The 13957-nt window shown below is 35.0% G+C and overlaps 1 long non-coding RNA gene across 1 annotated transcript in view; it reads right to left on the minus strand.

The window, feature by feature from the left end:
* Positions 1-5215: 5215 nt before the first annotated feature.
* Positions 5216-13957, minus strand: part of LOC135319334 (uncharacterized) — a 44619-nt gene continuing 35877 nt past the window's right edge. Inside the window, exons 7-9 of the long non-coding RNA XR_010377859.1 lie at positions 8066-8157; positions 6921-7019; positions 5216-5370 (exon numbers count right to left, since the gene is read on the minus strand). This is a non-coding gene — a long non-coding RNA (uncharacterized LOC135319334). The remainder of the gene's footprint in view (positions 5371-6920; positions 7020-8065; positions 8158-13957) is intronic.

Raw genomic sequence — 13957 nt, forward strand, 5'->3', positions numbered from 1 at the left:
TGTAACATGTGTTAGAATATCCTTCTTTTTAAGGCTGAATAATATTCCATGGTAAGAAGGTACTACATTCTATTTTATTTTTTTAATTTTTAATTTTCATAGAACTTTACATTTCCACTTAATTTGCAATTATTACATAATACTGGCTATGTTCCCTGTGTTGTGCAATACATCTTTGTAGCCCGTCTTATACTCAATATAGTGTTACTCCCACTCCTCCACACCTATATTGCTCACCCCACTTCCGACTGGTAACAACTGGTTTGTTCTCTATATCTGTGAGTCTGCTTCTTTTTTGTTGTTGTTTTGTTATATTCAATAGTTTGTTGTATTTTATACATTCTACATATAAGTGATATCATATAGTATTTGTCTTTCTCTGTCTGACTTATTTCACTTAGATAATGCCATCCAAGTTCATCCATGTTGCTGTTAATGGCAAAATTTCATTTTTTATGGCTGAGTAGTATTCCATTGTGTGTGTGAGTGTATAGTATACAGTAAATATCTATACATATTATATCTATCTATATCTATCTATCTATATGTATGTGCATGTTTGTGTGTATCATATCTTCTTTACACATTCATCTGTTCATGGACACTTAGGTTGCTTCCATACCTTGGCATTTGTAGATAATGATACTATGAACATTGACATGCATGTATCTTTTCAAATTAGTGGTTTTGTTTTTGGTTTTGGTTTTGGTTTTATATACCCAGGAGTGGAATTGCTGGGTCATATGGTAATTCTGTTTTGAGATTTTTGGAGAAACCTCCATAATATTTTCTACAGTGGCTGCATGAATTTACTTTCCCACCAAGAGGCTACCAAGGGTTTCTTTTCTCCACATCATTGCCAATATTTGTTATTTGTGATCTTTTGATGACAGCCATTCTGACCAGCTAATACACTAAAATTTATTTACCCATTCATATGTTGGTGGATAACTAGATTGTTTCCATTTTTTTATTGTTTTGAATAATACTATTATAAACATTGATGTACAACTATATATTTGAGTTCTTACTTTCAGTTTTTTGAGATATATAACTAGAAGTTGAATTGTTGAATCAAATGGTAATTTTATGTTTAATTTTCTAAGGAATTGTTATACTGTTTTTTACAGCAGCTGTTCAATTTTGCATTCCTACCAATGATATACAAGATTATCAATTTCTCTACATCCTCACCAAAATTTGTATTCTGTTTCTAAAGAAAAGGCAACCATATTAATGTATGTGAAGTATATCTCATTTCCTTAATGAATAATGGTGATGAGCACATTTTCAGGTACTTATTGACCATTTATCTCTGTTATTTGGAGAAGGTCTCTTCAAGTCCTTGACTATTTTTGAATTGAGCTCTTTGTTTTTGATTTTGTTGTTGCTGAGTTAAAGGGTTCTTTATATATTCTGAATATTAATTTCTTATCAAATATAAGATTTGTAAACATTTTCTCCTATCCTGTGAGTTGCCCTTTATATTTTGATATTGTCCTTTGATATGCACAAAAGTTTTAAGTGTTTGTAAAAACCAATTTATCTATTTTTTCATTTGTTGTCTGCACACACCTTTGGTTTATATCCAAGAAATCATTGCCAAATGCAATAGAATGAAGAGTTTCCCCTACGTTTTCTTCTAAGAGATTTTGTTCAGCTTTTACATTTAGATCTTTGTTCTACTTTGAGTAAATGTTTGAATATGGAAGAAGGTATGGTATAACTTCATTCTTTTGCATGTGAATATCGAAATTCCCCAGTATCACTTGTTGAAAATATTGTGCTTTCCCCACTGAATGGTCTTGACACTGTTACCAAATCATTTGACCGCATATGAGAATATGTATTTACTCTATTGGTCTATATGTATATTTGGATTACAATAGTTTGTAGTCAGTTTTGAAATCAGGAAGTATGATATCTCCCACTTTGTTCTTCTCTTTCAAGATTTTTTCTTTGCTTATTGGGGATCTCTTGAAATTCCCTATGAATTTTACAATGACTTTTTCTTTTCTGGAAAAATATTCAAAATTTAATAAGAATTACATCAGATCTGTAGATTGTGTTGGGTAGTACTGACATCTTAGTGATATTAAAACTTCCAACCTATGAACATGGATGTATTTCTATTTCTTTATGTCTTATTTAATGTCTTTTGGCAACGTTTATAGTTTTCAGTATACAAGACTTCTTCTAGGCTAAATTTACTTTTAATTATCTTAATCTCTTTGATCCTATTTTAAATAGGATTGCTTTCTTAATTTTTTAATTGTCATGTTAGTGTATAGAAATGCAACTGATTTTTAATTGTTGATTTGTATCCTCCAAATTTGCTGAATTTGTTTATTTTTCTATTATTTTTTGGTGAAAACTTTGATATTTCTATATTTAATACCATGTCGTGTATTAAGAGAGAATTTATTATGTCATTTCCAAATTTAAATCTCTTTCTTTCCCTTGTTTTGTTACACTGGCTAGTACTTCTAATAGTATGTTAAATAGAGGAGGTAAAAATGGGCATTACTGTCTTTTTCTTTACTTTAGGGGAGAAGATTTCAGTCTTTCATCATTGAATATGATGTAGCTGTGGATTTTTCATGCATGGTTTTTATCATGTTGAGGAAGTTTTCTTCTATTCCTAATTTTTGAGTTTTTTTTTTTTTTGTAAAAGAAAGATTATTAAATTTGTTCAAAGGATTTTTGTGAATCAATTGGATGACCAATTTTTTTTCTTTGCTCCCTTAATGTGGTATATTATATTGATTGATTTTTCTATTTGGAATCTACAGGATATAATCAACATTTATAGAATACCAAAGACATCAGAATACACATTCTTCTCAAGCTAACATGAAACATTCACCAAGATAAACCTCATTATGGATCATTAAACACGCCTTAAGAATTGAAAGGAACAGAAATGTTACAATGTATGTCTCAGACTACAGTGAAATTAAACTAGAAATCAACAATGGAAAGATAGCTGGAAAGTCCTAAAATACCTGGATAGTAAACAACAAACTTCTACATTATACATAGGTCAAGTAAGTCTCAAGAGGGATTTTAAAATGTATTCAATGAAATGAAAATAAAAATACAACTCATCAAAATTTGTGAAATGCGGTGAAAGTTGAAGGAGACTTGTACGACACTTTTGTCATGGTATATAATCTTATGGAGACCATAAACTCAATTTTGTGAAGAGGCAAAGAAGACACAAAGCAGCAGTTCCCAGGAATGGAAATGATCCTAAAATTAAATTAAGAAATGATTTCAAAGCAAAGAACAAATCCAGGGTGTTGCCAGATAAGAAAAGAAAAAAAAAAAAAAAGATGGAGGGCTCAAATATGAAATGAAGAATGTGACTGAAGAGTCTTTTGTTTAAACCTCAGAATCATTAAGGTTGGATCCTTGGAGTATGACATAGTAAGAAAAAGACTCTCTGAGGAGATACAGTGTGTATCATAGATGCTGTCAAACAATTGGTTTTCTAGAAAGTTTAAGGGAGTTTTCCTCAGCCTTCTCAGCAAAAACCCAAGGTAGGGATAGGGCTACATTGAAAGTATTTGTGGGTTCAGCATTGTTGAGCCTTGATGAAGCTCACCTCAGAAGGCTTAGACCAAATCAGAGGGTATTTGTGCTAATGAAGAGCTACAGGGGCACCTGTTGATCCAGCCCTGGCATTCCCATGCATGACTATACTTTTATACATTTTTCCTTACCATTTTATTCTCTTCTCTGTTTTTACCCTTTGTTTTTCTTTTTTCTTTTCTCATTTCTTTACCTCTTTTTGGACAGTTTTATGTAAGTAATGGACAGAGGACAGGCCTTGGAGTCAGAGAACTTGCATCTGAGACTAAGCTCTAGAACCAAGCTAAGTGACATAGAAGAGATTAGACCTAATCTCTTCACCTGAATAATTGTAAGAATAATATCTAATTTACTGTGTGATCATGAGAATTAGAGATAGTAAGTGTATTCCTTAAAAGGTAGAAAGTGTCCAATAAGAGTGGCTGTTATATTATTTTTATTACTGTTACTACAATTATGTTTATGTGGTTGATTTGAGTTCCTGGAGCAGCTGTTAGTAAACTCTACACTGAGTCTTTATACTCTTTACATATTCTTTACTATGATTATTTTTATGAGGTTGATTTAGATTTTGATAGCTGCTATTGAGCTCTCTTAGTCTCTTTACAGCAGAGTATCCATCCCAAGATGTTATGAGTGCTGGCTGCTGGAAATGCTCACATGATCTCCCTTGAGAAATGCCTGGCAACCTCCTGTGTCTCCACTTCTCTAAAGATTTTTTCTTAGAGGATTCAAGCAACAAATCATCTACAGGAATTGCCATCTTATGCTTTGCTTCTAAGATACTAACATTAGAAAATTATTTTTTTAATTTTTATTTTTAATACTACAAATATATCTTAGGCCTTCCACTAGCAACCAAAGATACACCAAGCCCTCAGCTAAAGAGAATGCTAATCTATACTGGATCAGTTTCCCCTTCTTGGCTCCACTTCTGGCACTATGGTGTGCAAGTCAGAATCACTCCTCAGCAAAACTGATGAAATTTTTTAAAAACCCATTTAAAAATAGTTGGCCTTATAAGCATAAAAAATGGAAGTGCTGCTACAGATATACAGCAAATAAGGACATATTTACTCAAGAATATTTACTAAAACTCCATAAAATGATGAGTCTTTAGTATTTGAAGATCTGTACTGTTACCCCCTCCACTCATTGAGCTGGGAACTCCACCCAGACTTGTACAACCAAGAACACAAATTTCTGACTCCCCCCAGGTCCTGGTTGCAGGGTTGTCTTCCTGGGAAGGACAGGATATTAGCATTTCTCATACTGTCCCATGATGCTTGTTGCTGAGGCAAAGTTCTGGACAAGTGCAGCCAACAGGTGGGGACTCCATCCTTACACCAAGTTTCCTCTCATGAGACAAAGTTTGTACCTTGGGCATGGTAGGACACTGAGGTCCCAATTGCTCTTGACTCAGCTCATAGGACAGGGGATTGTGCCAAGGGAGACAAGCCAAAGACACCTCGGGCTCTTGCTCATATATCCACTGAGCACTTAGTTCTTCGAACTGGACTGTCTCTTAGAATTGAACTATTGGTCCTTACTCCAGCACCAGAGTTGTGGCTTAGACATTTTTCCTGGGAGGAAAGGTAGTCCATAGAACAGAGAGCTCAAATTATCTCCCCAAAGGAGCCAACTTTATTTCCAACAGCATATGAAGTTCAAATCTAAGGGTGCTTTCAAAAACAGTAGAAGTGTTGGTGAGAGGCAATGGAGAGGAGACTGATAAATTCATTGAAGATGCAGGCTAAATGATAAGCCAATTAGTTGCTGGAGAAAAATGAGAAAACAACTGCAAGAATTAGAGTCTGAATAAATTTCAAACATTGGCCATCAGGAACTGTCCCTTCATACCAGCCTGAATATGATTGGATTAGGGTGTAAATAATTTATTCTCCAGGGCATTGTTACAAACAATAGAGCTTTTAACCAGCAGTTAGTGGAGTTTCATAGGTTAGTGTGGTCAGGTAACTAGACAAACACTGCCAAAGTCCTGCTAAAACCCTGTTATCCCAGAGTGGCTGGGCATATCCAAGGACAAATCTCTGAGGAAAAACATCAGAGGCTTTATTCTGTGTCTGTTTAGGGGATAGAGGGGGAGGAGCAGGGAACAGACATCACTAAAATAATCCAGTTAGTCCTTAAACAAGTAAACAAGCTAACAACAATGACAAGCACTGAAAGAGGGGAGAGATGAAGTCAGTACCCAAAGTTGCTGCAATATCTAAAATGTTCATTTTCCAAAAAATATTTTGAGACATGCAAAATAAGCAGGAAATTATGGCCTAGATACCAGAAGAAAAGCAGGCAATAAAGCCACCTGCAGGAGTGACCAGATGTGAGAAAACAAGCCATTATAAATATGTTCAAAGAAACAAAGGAAACCATGATTTTAGAAGTAAAACATGATGACAGTGTCACATCACATACAGAACATTAATAAAGAGACAGCAATTATTAAAAAATAACCAAATGGAAATTTGGGGGCTGAAAAGAGCAATAACTGAAATTTAAAAATTTGCTAGATGGGATCAATAATACATTTAAACTGGCAGAAAGTAAAAGTACTTAAGAATAGATCAATAGATATAATGCAATCCAAAGAACAGAGTGAAAAAATAATGAACAAAAAATGAGCAAAGCCTCAGAGAAATGTGAGACACTAATGTATACCAACAGACAAGTAAAGGCAGTACCAGAATAACAGAGAGAGAAAGGAGAAGAAAAATATTTGAAAAATTAGTGGCTAAAAATTTCCCAAATTTACTAAAAAAAAATTTAAATCTATATATCCAGGAAGTTCAACAAACTGCAAGTAGGATAAACTTAAAAAGACCCATGAATAGACACATAGTAAAAATGCCAAAGAAAAATTTTAAGGCAGCAAGAGAAAAATAACTATGTGTATCATCAGAAAAATAGAGGGCTGAAGGCAATAGGATAATGTAATCTCAGCCCTCAAATTTTAAAAAACTCTTAATCAAGAATCCTATATCCAGCAAAATTATCATTTAAAAATGAAGATGAAATAAAAAGATGTTCGGATAACAAAATCTGAAAGAATCTGTTGCCAGTAGACCTACCTTACAAGATATACTAAAGTTAGTTCTTCAGGCTGAAAGCAAGTGACCCAAGACAGTAATTTGAATACACACACAAAAAAAAACAAAGATCACTGATAAAGGTAATTATGCAATTATAAAGGAGTATAAATGCCTATTTCTTATCCTTTCTTCTCTTATCTTATTTAAAAAGCATAAAGCAATATATATTTAATTGTATTTGTGGGCATATAACATACAGAAATGTAATATATTTACCAATAGCAGGGCAAGGAGGTTGGTGAGAACAAACCAACATTGGGTTAAGAATTGACCCCAGATGTTTCACTTGAATCCAAAGGAAAAAATGTATAGAACCTGAAATGGAAAGAAGGCTAATATGAGAAAAATTATACATATAACTTAAAAACTGTGTTCTACACTGGAAACTGACAAAACATTGTAAACTGACTATAACTCAATTAAAAAATATTATACATATAAACTTGCTCTCGTTTCTCCTCTCAGTTTCTTTAAAAGGCACAAAATTACATAAAGGTATAATAATTATACTGATATATTGTTGGGCTTATAACATGCATAGAGATAATACCTATGACAAGAATACCACAGTAAGAAAGAAAAGAGAATATGGGAATGCTGTTTCTACATTCTCTGAAGTTACTGGTGTAATTCTGAAACTGTTTTTGATAAGACATATATGGTAAGGCCTAAAGCAATCACTAAGTAAATAATTAAAAATATATAGCAAGAAAATCACTAAAGAAATTAAAAAGTAATTTTAGAAAATATTCCATTAATGAAAAAAAAAGCAATAATGCAAAAAAAAAAAAAAAAGACTTGAGGTATAGAGAAAATAATAAATGGGAAGTGTAAATCCCATTGTTTTGCTTAATTTTGTTTTTATGAATTCTGGATGCAAGTCCCTTGTCAGATATATTATTTGTGAATGTTCTCTACCATAGTGTGAGTTGTCTTTTCATTTTCTTAACATTAAGTTTTTTAATTAATGCTATTTCTCTTTTTTTTTTTCACTTAAAATGAATGAGAGCAAACAGAACATGTGTACAAATGTATAGATACAGGTGCTCTGGAAGAAAGGCATAAATACATGGCAAAGAAATGAGACTTGGCATTTTAACACTGATCATGCCATCCTCAATGCCATAACACCAAATCTGTGCTTGCAACACAGTAAACTATGTGTATCTGCTATACCCTACTTCTCAAATCCAGGACTTATGAACACAAATAAGAATTTGCCATCAAAACTCAAACTTGAATTCTTGTTCTAGGAATGTCTCCAGAAAAGAGCACTAATGTTTTTTGAATATTCGGTGTAAGTAGCTTTAATTGAAATAAGTCTTAGGAAGGAGTTACAACCCTTTCCCATTCCCACATACCTGGGTACACAAGACACAGTCATTTATTCCATATCCATTAACAGTTTACAGAGCACCCACTGTCCCCAGGCACCACATTAGGCCTTGGGATCCTGAGGAGGAAAAGATACACTCTTACCCTCAAGGAATTTAGCCTAGTGAAGAAGACTGCCTGAATCCCCTAATAACCTCTCCTTCCATCAATCAAGGAAAGCATTTACTAATTAATCATACACTTTCCTATCACAAACTACATACATATATGTAGAAAAGCACATGGACTCTAAGCATTTGAAAACAATCAGTTCAGGAGGGCCTTAGAGAAAATCTAGTCAAAATCTCTCATTTTATACCTGGAAACTTTAAACCCAGAGTGGATAAGTGACTTAACCAGGATCACGACAAGAGCTAAGATTAATACGGCACTTCCTATATGCCTAGAACTGCTTTAAGAGTATTGTTTATTTAATCCTCACCACAACTCATATTTCAAATAGAAAATTAAGGCACAGAGAAATTAATTAACAACAAAAATCAAACAGCTCACAAGAGCAAAGTCAGGATTTGAATCTAAGTAGTCTTGGTCTAGAATCCATACTTAAAGTCACCATGCTATATTTAAGTAGCTATGTCTAAAGGCAGTCATGATTTTCTGACTCATGTTTTTACACTGTCTTGCTATTTTATACTTTCAAGGTTTCCAGCATCTCTAGAACCCATTGGTCAAAACTTGTCATAGAAATCTCAAGATATTATGGTACTTTAAAGTCACAAGATCCTTGATTTGGGAAAAATGACTCAATTCAACTTGGATGTATATGTTACCAGAAGGTGAAGATGAAGACATGCACAGCCATGAGAAATATAATAAGTAATCTTGTAATAAGTATTTTTTTAGCTTACTTTGACAAATTTTGCCACTTGTATCTCATTTCCTTGTTTTCCTGAATCACCCCCATGTACTCCTTCTCACTTCCAAATCCCAGTCTTTAAGTGTGTTAATTCCTCAATCAAGTAAGAACATGTTAATGTAGACAGAGCTAGGGATTAAATCTTGAGAAGACACTGCACTATACAAGATAAAGAAGATGTGCATTTCAGAAGTCTCAGACTTTATTTCACTCATTCATTCATTATCTAACAAATATTTATTTGGTGCCTTCCCTATGCACAACAATGCAGTGGATTCTGGGGATGTGCTAGTCTATGTGATGGATGTGACCTTTGCCCTCCTGTGGTCCACATTCTTGCAGCATTCCTGCAGAAGAAGTTAGGGAACCATAGTTAAGCACTTGTCAACTCTCAACCTGCTAGGCCTCTGAATGACGGCTGAGCTACAGGAGGATGAACAGAATGACTCAGCAAGACTGGGGACTGCTAATAGATGCTGTCACTCTCAGGTGTACAGACTACAGAGGAGAGAGCATATTATTTTGAAATGACAGTAATACACTGAGTGATATGCATGAACTATAAAATAGTTTATAAATAGAAATTATTTGCATTATGACTGTGTTTTGTCAGAATGCACACATTTTTTTTTGTCCTTGAGGACCCTGAAGAGCAAAATATTATATCTAATTATTGAATTGGTTAAGTAAATTAAGCAAATCCAGGGATTTTATTTGATAATCAAGTTCACTCAAAGAAGAAGGTAAAATTGTAAAATTTATACCCACTTATATATTTGTTTTCATCCTTCAGTATGCTTCCCCTCTCACTTTTACTTGTAATTAATCTGTCTTTAACTGCCCCAGTTACACAGAGGCCTTTACCAGACACCAAAAGTTATTCTGCTCACAAAAACAACAGGCTTCCTTAAGCCTTAAGTTCTTTAATTTGCCCTTTAGGTCTCAATTTCTCTGAGAAATCTGGGAAGTCCTCTGCACTTTAACCCACTCTTTCATCTACCAATGTAAGACTCAACTAATTTTGCCCTTCAATTTTGTAATGAGATAAAGGACGCCTGATTTCTTATCATACTGCTCTTTTTCATAAGGTGACCTGGTTACATTCAGCTATTATAAAGCGTATTTGAGTCATAGGCTCTGAACCATGTCAATATCCTGTATTAGAAGATTCTACTCAGCCCTATATTTGCTCATATATCCAGCTACATATTTGCCTCTTTTTTTTTTTAACTTTAAGCTTCTTGAGGGCACATGTCTTTTTGCTTATTTCTTACAGAGATCCCTCCAAAAACAATTTGGTAGAGAGAGTGAGTTGGATACAAAGAAGGTGGCAGAGATAAGTTAGTAGAAGAATAAGTGGATAATTGGAAGATGTGTTTGCATTTGGATACGTAGGATTCAGGAGACAAAGCCAAAGAGAATGGTGGTGTGGGGACACACTGGGGTTTGGTTAGCTAGTCCTCACTGATTTATCATGCCCAGCCTAATGGTCCCTGGAGGAATGCTTGGAGACTTGTGGACCCCAGAAGGGCAAAGGCCACATCCATCAAATGGACCAGTGTATCCTCAGAAACCAGTCCAGTGTTTTGTGCACAGTAGGCATAGAATAAATATTTGTTGGATGATAAATGAATGAGTAAAGTGAAACGAAGTCTAAGATATCTGGAACATGAAATAGTCCTATCTTCTCTTCTGATATAGTCCAGGATAGATACATTAAACACATAGAAAACAGAAACTCCTGTCTAGACTGTTAGTTGCTTGCCCCAGATATCACGGCCAGAAGAGCCACAAGCAGGACCCAAGATACCAATTCTCATACACTTTCTGGCACATATCTCTTTTTCTCTATCTCTAAAATGTTCTGAACCTTGTTCTTTTACAATTTATTTTGATTCTTAAAAATTCTTAAACTATATATACACAAACATACACAGACACATGCATACATATTATGTCCTAGTCTTAGAGAATCAGTTAAGGTTAGAATTGAAGTTCAGTATTAAATGTGTATTACAATTAACAGATAGCCTAATATTAGGCCAAGAAACACATGTGCACAAATACATACACACACAGTCATTGAGGAAAAAATGATGGGGGGGGGCATGGAATCAAGGTCTAGCTGGTACTAGACCTGGGTTACTTCTAATCAAAGAAATGAAAGAGTTGACTATGAGGAACCTCAGAAACCAGCTGCTTTCACAGTATCAGGAAAACTTTTGCCCAGATTTCAACATGGTCCAGGGAACACAGGTTGAATCCTTACAGGGATCCCAGCAAGCACTGTCTCAGTCACTAGCAGAACCCATCAGGGCTTTTTTGATCACTTCACAGGAGCTAAGGAGCACCAATTCTGCTTTAATTCTAAGCTTTCAGCCTGGCTTCACTTGCAAATATTTTCTTAGAAGTCTTCATTTTATGGATGGGAAAGAGACAATAGTCAATAAATGGCTGGCTCCTGTGTGGCAGATTTCAATATGGGACCCAGATGACAGTACATATTCTTTAAATGGGATGCATAGGGAACTTTCAAAGAAATATTTGGACATCTTCCCAGAAGACAGATTAGCTGGAGATGGCGGGCATCCTGCTGCAGGAAATTGTGTTTTTCCTTTGAAGAAGAGCCTGGAAGGTCACCTTCCTAACACTTGTCATAAAAGGAAGGGATGTCATATAGTTAAGGCAGAGGGTCAATCAGCACAGTGGGTACTGAGAACACAGAGTAATTGGTCATGAATATTTAAGACTGGGACCATGATAAGGGATCAGCTCACACAGAAGTGCATAGCTGGCCTTGCACAATTACAGTTTCTAGTCAAGCTACCTTATTCCAAAAACACGTGCAAAGTCCACCTCATTCTGTCCTTGGAATTCTCACCACTGAGCTCATTCTCAGGAGTCATTCTCAGAGTTTCTCCCAGGCCTGAGCAGAGCTCACCTTAAACTTCTGCAATCAGGAGATTGAAAAGGTCAGGAAAACATGGTGAAGTCTTTGATCAAAAATAAATAAAAATCATTTATCAATGACAATATGCTCAATTATACACAGTTGAACCAGCAGGATGACTTTCTGAGAATGCAAAGCCATGAATGCCTTCTCACTTTTGTTATTTTCTTTTGAACTGCTGTCTCAGTATAACTAACAAACTTGAACCTTGATGTTGAGAAAATATTCCAAAGTAGTATTTCAATTAAGCACTGTAAAGCTAGCCAAACTTTCCCAGATCCATGTTCCTATGCTCCTCCTTCAAACCTGCATGGCCCCCCAACCTCTCCTCCACTTTCAGGTGCTGCATGCTTCCCCTGTAGAGTACATACCTCTGAGAAAAGGAATAATAATTCCTGTTTACCTTCGTATTCTGCCTCACCTCTCCAGAACTCCAGTGCTTTCTTTTATACACTGTAGACTTTCAATGTTTTAATTAATTTAAAGAAATAGAGAATTTTCCATTATCAGAAATAATTTTAGAATACAGAATTGGAAAAGAACTGTTAATACTGGATAATAATCTCTCTTCCATTAATCATAAAAATTTTCTCATGACAGAGAAAACTGAACTCTTATCAAGGCAGCCACATGGAGCAAAGCTGATGACACTCAGAGTCTCTCTTTTTTATATGTAATTTTTATTTTTTGGTTGGTTTGGCTTTTATTGTTTTGTTTTGTTTTTCAGGGAATCAACTCAGAAGGGCCATGCCAAACCTAGGAGTGAGTTGATTGTTCCATGTGGGTCATGCAGTTCAATAACACAATTTATAGTGATACTTTCATTTCTGTTATTTGTGACTGCTTGTGCCATTGGGCAGAGGAACTGACCACATTGCTGCTCACAGTCATCCCCTTTATCATATGAATGTGAGGAGCCTACCCCTAGATATTTCCCCAAACCAATGAGATGCTGTAGAAAACAGAGTATTTCTGTCTGTTTCTTCTGGACATTCTCAGCTTACCAGAAAGAGATTGACTGAGCCCTGAGGGTGGATTGGTCATTTTAAGACAATATTTGGGGCAGATAAGGCAAAGGTATAGAATTTAGGTCTTTCTAAATTTTGCTTCTCTTTCATGAGACTCTTTCTGATTATTACCACCTGCACTGATCCATCTGTTCATATAAGTAGTACCTGGTTGTTTTCTATGTGTTCATCTAAGTTCTGAGCTGCTTGAGTTCAGAAACCAAGACTGATGCTTTTTTGATATCGTGCTTGATATCTAGCATACTGATGGGCACAAAATGAGTGCTTAATATTTATGATGAGACTTCTAAACACAATTTTACACTTTGACAAATTTGGCTCTGGAAATAGTGACTGAGTCTTTTAAAATTTTCTATGAACAGAATAATTGACTTTCTTTGATCAAAATAAATTGATCGAGGGTCCCTTAGAGAATATCAGATATTCCTCTAAGGACTTGAGCATATTTCAAGACTCTACCTGTCATGTTTCAAAGAGATTGCAATGTAGTCAAAAAACTGTGAACAGGCATAAAACACCAAGTGGTTTTGTATTTCTCATTATAAGGCCTACCCTGGGATGCCAGTAATTTCTGGTTCCTAAATATTCTCTTTTCTTTTGGGGCCCGAATCATGTGAGTAATATTAAAGTTCTTCAAGAAGAGCGTTTGAGGTTATTCAGTTTTCTCCCCACTGTAATGCAGGCAGCAGTTTATGTGAAGTGAAACAGGAGGAAGAAGAAACAAAGAAACATCTATTTGATGCTACAGTTTCAGAGGAGGATTCCCAGGAGCAATATCCCAAGTTCAGAAGTCCACTTTTTCCAGTGTTAGTAATATGTGTTGTTACCATGGAGGGTGATTTTATTAATGAGAAATGGAATAAAATAAACACACTTATAAGCTACATATTTGAGATGAACCAAGAGTTGATATGGTTTTAATAAACTTGAGCACTTTATCTTCCTGCTAATGGTGACTTGGGTTACCAAGGATGGGAGTCACTTTTTTACTCATATCCTCATTGGAATTGAAATCTTAACAGAT

Source organism: Camelus dromedarius, chromosome 25, assembly GCF_036321535.1.
Source record: "Camelus dromedarius isolate mCamDro1 chromosome 25, mCamDro1.pat, whole genome shotgun sequence".
NCBI classification, from domain to species: domain Eukaryota; kingdom Metazoa; phylum Chordata; class Mammalia; order Artiodactyla; family Camelidae; genus Camelus; species Camelus dromedarius.